The 10,617-nt window shown below is 39.1% G+C and overlaps 1 pseudogene; it reads right to left on the reverse strand.

Annotated features, from left to right (window-relative positions):
* Positions 1-2,071: 2,071 nt before the first annotated feature.
* LOC131790861 (patched domain-containing protein 3-like) lies at positions 2,072-10,547 on the reverse strand (annotated as a pseudogene).
* Between the last annotated feature and the right edge of the window lie 70 nt (positions 10,548-10,617).

Below are 10,617 nucleotides of genomic sequence, written 5' to 3' on the forward strand. Positions count from 1 at the left end.
GGAAAAGTGGCTTAATGCTTTCCCTTTCATACAAACCCTGTAGGACTACTCTGGGGCCTTAAGTTGCATTAAATTGCCTTAAGTCATCTTAAAAGTCGCCTAAAGTGCCTATTGGTTACATGATGTTCTAGGGGCTCTACCCTGTTAATTGATCCCATTCACTTCACTACCATCATAAGGATCAGAGGAGGAGGCATGATGGTAGAATGATTGGTGAACTTGACTCTAGATAAAGCAGTCCTGTTTTGGTCACTAGGGGGGGATCATTGCATTTTGTTATTGTGCACAATATTTACTCTCAAAGTGCCTCATCTCTTCCAGATGTAAGAATGGGTAGTGGTGGTGGGAATAACCCTGCAATGGACTACAAGTCAATATGAGGTTGGTAATGACTTCCATGTTATACATGTAAACCTCCTGTTATAAGAGTCATGCACCTGCCTAGCCACTATGTTAGCATGAGTAACTCCTACATGTGGACAATACTGTTATATGAACTAATTATGACAATGTACTCTCTTCCTTTTTCTTACTCAGACATCTGTTTAAACCAAATTTCTGCTTTGTATTTCTTTTTGAGCAAGTTGATCAAAAGATTGCCACTGTGTAGTACCATCAGGAAACAATAAATATAAAAAATATGATTGATCTCTGGAGAAAAGACAACAAATGACTGTGGCAGAAATAAATTATTATTCTTATATTGAGATATTACTGAATCAAATCAAATCTACAGTTCCGATCATCCACATAAAACAAAATAGAAAAGTATTCTAGAGAAAGGCACGATTCTTGCTATCACTCTTACATTGAGCAGTAAAAATAACATAGTCCAAAGTCAATTGAGCTGAAACTGAAGCTTAAGTTTAGACACTCTACTTACCCAGAGTAAAAGAGTGACAAAAGTGGGCCATTTTTCCAGCATAAACCCATAGATCTTCACGAAACTACTTCCACCATCGTATTCGACCAAATACAAACGTTTGAAATATGTAACTCGACGTACCCACTAAAGGCATAAGTATTTAACTATCTTAAGATTTGGTAAAATTTCCGCACAGCCCCACACTATTGTAAAACAAATCTGTTTTCCCAATGGTCAATGTATTATTTTTGTCATTGTTATCTCTATCCAAGAACTGAATGCATAACGAAAGTATGGGGCCGTGCGGAAATTTCACCCAATGATCTATGCCGAGGAAAATCTTTTTGCAGCAAACATGGCTGCCAGGCCAATATCGGATTACGATATTTCGTGTTGGCTAAATGACATAGAAGGATTATTTCGTGTGTACATAAACCATAGGTTTTGTGTGTACGATTAATGTTGATTGACATCAGTTCGTGTCTGATTGTACGATTATTTTCCTCAATTCGTTTGGCCTTCTTGCGTTTCTTCGAGTTATCAAAGACAATAAATATGGAAGCAAGTTAGCACAAAGCTTACTGGGAGAATCAACATGGCGGAGACAAGTGAACCTGTTATCAGTTTATAGTTTTCTTTGTGACTCGTCAATTAGGTAACAACGAATGCTTTTTAAACCTGTTATACTGCCATATAAGCTCAAAAATAAAACTTATTTCATTTTTATTTGGTTAAAACGCTGCGGAGTGGAAAAAAGTGAATGCTTGGAAGGTCCCTGGTGATCCGACAAACGGTAATATAGTAAAAGATCTTCTAAAAAGATTTGATTCTCTATTATGGGACGTCAATATTGTTTTCTGCAGCCAGGAAAAGTAGTTGTTGAGACTGGAAAGGAAGGCTTCTTACGAAGGACCTTAGCATATGGTTTCAATATGGCATTGGGGTGTTTGTCTTACTGAGGCAGGAGAATAATTGTCTATTTCCATACTTTTCTAAGGATGCATTTGGCCAAGGGTTTAGATGGTAGTGTTGCTTAAACCCAGCAATGCCAGCTGATGTTTATCAAGAGACTAATCATTGTTGTTTATTAATCAGTACACCTGTAATAAGTATCCAAAGGCTATTTCATAGCATTGCATTTAAATATGTACATTTTTTTATACAAATAATCCTAACTTTCTATCAAGGAAAGTGTTGATTATAGGTAATATATGTTTGGTGTGAAAGGGGCATTTTTGATAAAGAATATTGTTCTTTCAATTGGCTAATTAATGCCTGGAACTTTTCACTTTGCACTGCAACAATCTCTTAACACAAACAGCTGTGTACTTAAGTCTATTTAGCACATAGTTTCTTTCCTTTGTGAGTGAACCTATGTAGTTTTTTTTGTAATTTCTTCTAAACTAGAAATGAATTAACTAGGCCTAAATAGAAAGAGCCTGCTATTGCCAACTTAATGAAAGCATCCAAGGATTACTGTGAAAAGCTCACTTGTTTTTGAATAACAAGAAATGTTTTGCTTTAACTTAAACTCCAAACTGATTAATGACATTCATCTAAAAGTTTATTAGGTTATTTCAAGCGATAAATTGGTTCTTTATTCTGTTTACAAGACACATCTACAGTCATAACCAAAATATACAGATATGTGAAATATGGAGACCAAACCCACAAGTGCACTATTCTTCAGATGGAAAAAGTTTTGAGTGCGTAGCCTCCTCACACTCCTATCTTTTTTGTTTGGAAGCAAAATTAAACATCGACTTTACAATATTTGGACGGTTGTAAGCTCCTACCAGGTTTGATTTTCTTCATGTCAGTTAGGCTGACCCAAAATGGTTTCTCCAATTTTAAAGACTTTCTAATAAAAGACACAGAAAGCTTCGCTTGTAAAATGAAACTATTAATCTCAGAAAAGGTGCTATTATTTTCCTTTTTGAGCTGACTAAACTTGCAATCTGGGTATTTCGTTAAAGCGTCACTTCAAATTTCAGTCTAGCTGCATTTTTAACGTCGCCTTCTACCTCCACCGTCTCAGCGTCGTCGTCATCCTCATCAATCCCCATATTTTGAATTCCTTTCTCAGCTTCATTTGTCTGTATCTGCTGGTTGGCTGGTTTTACATTGAGTGAGATGTCGGCTTCCTCTTTTGAGTTTGAGTGTTGTGGCGGCTGAAATGATGTATCCCCGGAAGATTTCACCACTTCCAAGAAACCATTGGTGTTGGTAATATTATCTGTCATGTCTGTGCTTCCAAGTTTTTCACTTGTGTCTGTTACTGAGGGACGTCTGATAAGAGCGGGTCTCCAGCACAGCAAAGACAGATAAACAGGCATGATGCACAAGCCATGAAGTAGTCCGAGCATGACGATGCCAAAGAACATTCGGAAGAAAATTCGGAATATCTCAGATGCAGCAAATGCAAGTACAACCATACCAAGGAACGTACTGACTCCTAAAACATGTCAAGAAGAAAAGATCAGCAGGTTTTGCGACGGGCATAGCACTACAAACGTTAAGTGATGGAAGTTACTTGAAGCAGAAATTAATCTCACTTTAAGTGGTTTCTTGAATAAAACTAAGGATAGATTTTTTAATCAACCGCGGTATATCCGAGAAATTTTGATTTTATCAACTGAGTTGATAAAGACCATTAGACATTGTAAAGAGATTATAGAGCTGATGTTTTGAGCGTCAGCCCTTCGTTGGAGAAGATTGGCTCAAAAAATCAGCTCCATAATTTATTTATGGTGGCCAATTTTCATTATCAACTCAATAGATCCAAATTTTCTTCCAATACCTCCTACCGAAACAGGGCCACAGTCTTTTAAACCTGTTATACACTCCAGAAACACAAGAATATCAATATGTTTGTAAGTGCTTACTTTTCTCGGCCATGTTTTACAACAATTAATTTAGCTTCTGAAGTACCTCCCATGAAAACACTTGCGCCCAACGTGCTCAGAGCATCCACAACTCGCTCATCGGCTGTGACTTTGCTTGACGTAATGTAAGCATGGGCAATGTGAGCACTGTAGTCAACTGCAAATCCGATGGCCATTACCAGATTAATCATGGAAACAGAGTTCAGAGACACATCCCAGATTACCATCAAACCAAATAACTCGCAAACCAGCGCTGCGAAGTTAAGCACCACCACGAACGTCACAGTAAAATCCATCAAAAATGGGCTTGTGACAATTACCACCGTTAAGCCTGCGATTATCAGGTTTCTCAGGGTCTCGCGTGACGTAATTGCGTACTGTTCAAAGAACATAAAGGATCGAGTGATTGGAAAGGCATTCAGTTTGGACTTCTTTGATATGTCTTCACGGAGTGTGAGCATGGCGTTTTTCTGGAAGGTGGAGCTACCCGAATCCTTCATATAGCCTATTATGCGAGAAGCTTCTATTTGGTCTCATCCTCGGATAACTTCACGTCCTGTGTGAAATACGAGAACTCGGGAATACGAAGGAATGTTTTCAATTCTCGTAGAAAACCTGGGCCAGTAATGTTTCTCTTCGACTTCTTAGCATACTGGGCAAATGCATCCATCCAGGATAGTGATTGGTTCTTGTAATATTCATTTTCCTTGAATATGTTCGTTAATTCTTTAATGTCGCTCTGCGTGGACCTCAATTGGTAATCAACCTCACCAGTCTGCACGATATTCACTCCAATGGACAGCTCAAAGTATTTTTCTTGAGCTGTCAAAAACTGCCTCAAGTAGGAATCATCTCTGGCCAATACACGTCTATCAAATGACTCATCCACCTGAGTGACTCCGTATATCCCAGCACCAAGCAGTGAAAGAGAGAAGAGTATAACCAGAACTTTTGTAACTGGAAGGGTCAATAATGTGCCCCAGTATTTCATAACTTTATTTGAAGTTTGGGGGAGAGGCTCATCCCATGCGGGTTTACCCTCTTTTGGCCGTGGTGCCAGGCAGAATGGGAGGAAATCTCGGCGGCCAGATTTAATTCTTCTTACGTCGTATGTCATAAGGGCCACAAAGAATGTGACAACCATCAGGAAGGAGAAACGTCACTGTCAAGGCAGCATAAACACAGAAATACCTGAGAAAAGAAAGTAACTAAGTTTTTATATAGACGATCTCACTGAAATACTCTACAACATTTGACGAAATTTTAGAACTTGGAAGCCAATTAAGTGACATTTCACGCCACCATTTGTGCTTACAGCTCAGTCATACAAGGGAAAAAAGGGTATCCCAAGAAACTGTAACCATTTTATCAGAAAATCAATTCAATGGCTCCTGTCACAGCTCGACATCACTTCAATGGTTTGCAGTTGAGGTTTTAAAAGAAATTAATAGAGGTCACTTGATAAATCCGGATCCTTTAACAATTACACCATTGCTTAAAACCGTGATTATTGTCATCTTCCCAAGATGGAGAAGCAATGGCTATCAATTGAAGTATCTTACCTGATGGCGGGAAATGAGGTGGACGTGCTGACCGCAAAACGCAACCAAATCAGTCATAGTTGTCATAGTAACTGTTGCACCAGAATGCTTCATAACCGCTTTGATCTTTCCGGTCGTCGACAGGTCACGTGGCTGCCGATCAAGTTCGTCGACCATGATGAACATGTCATCGATGCCGATTCCAAGAACCAAGAAAGGTAGCACCCCCACCAAACTAACAAAAGGTACACGGAGCCACATACCAAGGCCGAGCCCAGACAAAATCCCAAGTGCAACTGCGAAGACCCCTCCATTAGCAAGTAAGCGTGACCAGTCAACGGATTAAGGTACTTGCCAGCATGAAGCAAGCAAAAGAGATCATGCAGGTGAATGTGATTGACACCAATTTAACATCAGACCCGGTACTTGCACTTATAGCATCATCCAGCTCCTTTCACTTGAATAATGGACATCGAAGCACGAAAGTTTGTCCACTAACGAGCCTAGTTTGTCGATGAAGGCCTTCTCCCATTTGAGAATCTTGGCACTCTCATCATCGTCCCTCGGATCACGAAGGAGATAAATCATTTGCAAAGCTTTGGCGTCGGTTATGCTTCCATGTTTTCGAGTGGCCTTGCCAAACATTCGGTTGAAATTCAACCAGAATGGGCGTCCATTACGCATGAGTAACCTTGTGTCGTTGTAGGATTTTCTCAGTTCCCGTTGGACATCATGTAAGTCCTTTCCGTTCAAGTTGCTTTCATTGAACTGCAAAAATTCTAGTGGATTAATCATCGCACATCCGTTTGTTGACCTGGATTTGTTTCCCGACAGCGTGACACAGAGGTCTGAAAACGATTTCAGCTCCATGACTGCATCGTGAGCTCTGAAGGCCTGTTTCAAACACATCGGGGAAAGAGGATTAGGATTACTGGGAGAGGCCACCAGTAGGATGATTTCCTCGCGAAAGTCGACTCGGAAGTATTTCTCGGCAGTCTCCAAGTCATCTATTGCCTTGCTGTTTTGAGGGATGAACAATTTCACGGTTCTGTTTTCTGAATTGAACCAAACAAAGCCCACAGAACAGACACTGACAAGTATGAGACACAACTGGATTGTTATCAGCGGATGTTTGGCGATCCCTGTACCATACCAGCCAAAAAAAGCGTTCCAAAAAACGCAAGTACCATTTGCAGAGTGAGGACCACAGATGACATGGAAGAAACCGGCGTGGATGGCAGGGTCTACAAAAAAACACACATCGAAAAGTAAATTTTGATATAGGTTTTTGAAGCACTTAGTGGAGGAGAGTTGTCTACTAGTGCCAAAATATTTGAAACACTTCCTCAACGTTCGCCCTCTCATCGAATCCTTTGATTAAATTATTTTATTCGCTTTGTGTCATCTTTTTCGGTTCTTCTATACATCCAAATATTTTGTTGCTGCACATCGCGTTCATCGATATATTCCTATTTCCTTCTCAAATAAAACTTCCTCTGGAACATTTTTTATTAGTAACAGCAAAACAGGAAGTTGTGTAGTTTGAAACATCACGTACGCACACGTACTATTTACTTCGTCAAAGTAAACAAGCAGATGAAAGTGACAAATGAACCAGGATTTAACATCGAAGATGTCAACTTCCTTACATTCACGAGTGAAGCCAACACGTTTTTGAATCGCAACGTAAACGAACTCGCCGCTGAGTAGTTTTTTTTTTGCATTAAATAATAGCAGAACTATTCTTTCTCGAAACTTTCATTCCATCCTGAATTTATTATCACTGACACCTGAAGGAAAGAACGTCACGTCGCACCATCGTTCGAGTCACGTTTACCTCGAGTATTAGAATTTAAGGGGGGCGGGAGTAAGTTTCTAGAGAAACTGTAGTGCTGCGTCGGTGAGAGTAACTAGGTAATTTTGGTTTTATCGACTGAGTTGATAATGTAAATTGGCCACCGTAAAGAGTTTCAAAGCCGACGTTTCGAGCGTTAGCCCTTCGTCAGAGCGAATCATTCGCTCTGACGAAGCGCTGACGCTCGAAACGTCGGCTTTGAAACTATATTAGATTTTTAAGTTTGCAAGCGTAATTGTTTTAATCTGTTTTTGATCGTGGGAGCTTGAAGCGATCCAAATCATGATCACGATCATGATTAAGGTATGTAAGATGCAGCTGATGGACGTAGGTTGCAGTTATCGGAATATTCTTAGACAAACGTTTTGTACAAAAAATAAAGGCCTTTTTTCCGATGCTTTGTTGTTATTTTTTCTGTTCAATCGAAAACGGCGAACGTATACGTTTTCTAAGATTTCACACGTACAAAAATATATTTTCTCCCTCACAATGACATATTTTCATTGATGCTAGTTGCTTGGAAATGTCACGCTATCGGCTCGTCTCTGATTGGATGATGGATAGAAACAACCCAATCAGAAGAAAGGACACGAAGAGTAGTAATAGCTTTTCCGACATATGTGTTCGGTTTCTTTGCATGTTAGAACCAAACGAGCAAACCACCATGAGTATGGTAGGCAATCGCCGAGCAATCTTTCACAATAATTGGCAATAATTCGTGGGAGAAATAAAGTAATCCTCGCACAAACACTCACTACCTTCTAAAATCCAATATTGCAAGGAAAAAAACGGATGCTCTGTAGAAAACTTTATCAATTACCAACAACATTATCATTTATAATCAAACTACAGTTAAAAAACTCTGCCCACCTTGATTGGTCTGATTTCTTCTCTTGTTCGAGGTCTGGTTTGAATTTGCCCATGATGGAGCGAAAGTGACTTCAACACTAGTGCTAGACTTGCTAAAATTAACTGATGAACCCGACTCCTCTGGTTTATACGCTTTCGGTGCACGTGCCAAATGACAATGTTGCGCTTCAGCGCTCGACAAAGTAATTATTTTTAGCCCAGACCGGACGTTTTAAAGTCCACCACCTGCTCCCAATTCCGACGTGATGGTGTTTTTATTTAAAAGATAGACATGGTGATTCCGATTGGAATCTCTACCCTAAAATATACGGAAGGTCATCACTTTTTACTTTTGTCATGCAGCTTTTCAACTAACCTTTTCACAGCACTGTGGTGGTTGGAAATAGGACCCGACCTCAGAGTTGATTAGGTCTTGTTAACTCACGAAAAATTTAGTGTAATCACCTATAATTACGTAATGTTATGTAGCTAGCAGTATAGTATAAATATATCTATCAGGTTGTCCACGTTACTTGATCTAGGTTAGGTTAAGTTTAGTTAGTAAGTAATTGTGTATCTAGCGATTTAAGTTTTTTTCACGTTCTTTTTAAGCGTTTTTCTGTGCTCAATTCAAACTCAAGAAGCACCAAACGTGATTTAAAGGAAAGAGACCTTTATCTGCGTTCGAATCGCGTTTTTGCAAAATAACAATAAATTCATAAAGTGATGGATGCATTTTGTTTACGTGGAAAGAACGGAAGTTCTGCATCGAAGTCGAGTAGTACGTGACATTTCCCTTTGAAACATTGGAAATTATGTGTTATTGTTCGGTGTGAACGCTTCTTTCTATCTTTTCACTCTTTTTAGTAGACTTTGATGAGTTGGAAGTCTTTTCCTTCCGTAGCGCGGGAGCCAAGTTAAGCGCAGCTGAGAAATGTTTCCCGTCGCTCGAATTGTTCAACGAAATTATTCGTGTGACTCAGACACCCAAAATAAACCTATTTCCTGACACGTGTGAATGATTTTTTGCCCTTAATCCTTGATTTAAAGTGTCCTAATTTGCATGTCTTTCTCAGTGAAAGTCCCATTCGCTGCGTTTTGGGCAGCGTGAACCAGAGTTACAGATTTCGTGGACTTTACCGATTTCTTTAAAGACAAGTTTGTTACTCTATGAAAATTGTTAGCTTCTTTTGAAAGTCAGAAGAGTCTCAGTATTCGTGAATCATTAAGAACGCAAATGAATAAATTGAATTCGTAGTGCTATCTCTGGCTTTTATGAGCCCGATAACACATTACAGAAAGAGAACGCGCGACCATGCTGTTCCTTTCTTAGGGATCAAGCTCGCCAATTGAATTGCTTGCGGGCAATGTATCACGAGGATGAACCGTTCATTCGTGCATCAAAAGTCAGGCAAGAGACAAACAAATTTTCACTTTATTAACAGATCGATCAGAGGTTGGTTAACTTGACCGTGGATAACAAACCTTTCTCGCATAGTCCACAGACTAGACAATGAATGGTGTTTAGGAAGAAGTAAAATATGGTCGTTACTATACGCTATGAACAGTCAATTTCCCCTTGAAGCAAACATGAAAAGCATACGTTTGTTATTGCTCGCCTCCAGTACAAAAATGAAATTTGATTCGATTCCCTTCAACTTCCCTTTCAAATTAAGTTGTTTTGCCAGTTAACGAAGAGTATCATTTGGGATTAAAATATTTCCCACAGTAAATTTCCTAACAGCTATTGCTTTGTGTTTGGAAATAAATAACAAACAAAGCTTAGAAGCACTGCTTGAAACAATTCTCAGTTGACTTATTTTTTAACTGGTTTAAATTTTCTATTATTTTTATCTCAAAGGGAATTTAAAAGATTTACGGAAAACTTATCTAAACGTTCGAAAGTTTTAGACATTATCGAGAGGTCCGTCAAATACGTGGGGAACATAGAACGACAGAGTCTCTCTTGTTTACATCGGCGCTACCAAGACAAGGGGTCAGGTCAGAAAGCAATTGTGTGACGCATAGAGGTGTTCTTTCTTGCTTGATTCTCTGACTTTGATTAGCTTGTTTCTTTAACAATTCGGAATTAAGACTACTGGAACAGGCGCGTTGTTCATGGAAGCGTTTTTCAAAATTTTTAGAAAAAACAAAATACTGTTTTTATTACTAACGCCTTATTTCTGAAGAAGAAGGGAATTGACTTTGCATTGACATTATTTTAGCCCCCGGCTGTTGCTCTGGTTCGAAAATAGGCAAACTTTGCATAATTCCTGAATTTCGGAACGCTTGATTTAGACATACTTATTGACATATGAAAAATTTATTTCAAATTGATAGCGAACCCTTTCTTTGATAAAACTTAATTTCCTCCTTGATTACAAAAAGTTTTTGGTGAATTTATACGCATAAGTGAATTTGTTCCAAGCGGATGCATATGTTCTTCGATAGAGCGGACTTGTCAGGAAATACTGAAGAGAGGCACGTACGTTTCACTTACCTTTCCTGAATAAATGAGGGGCAAATGTGGGCTCACAAATGAGTTGATCCATATTAGACCTGAAAGGACGTTCCAGAAAATAAACTACATACTGACATTTTACTAAAAGTCAAATGAAAACT

This window comes from Pocillopora verrucosa, chromosome 1 (genome assembly GCF_036669915.1).
Source record: "Pocillopora verrucosa isolate sample1 chromosome 1, ASM3666991v2, whole genome shotgun sequence".
Taxonomy (NCBI): Eukaryota; Metazoa; Cnidaria; class Anthozoa; order Scleractinia; family Pocilloporidae; genus Pocillopora; species Pocillopora verrucosa.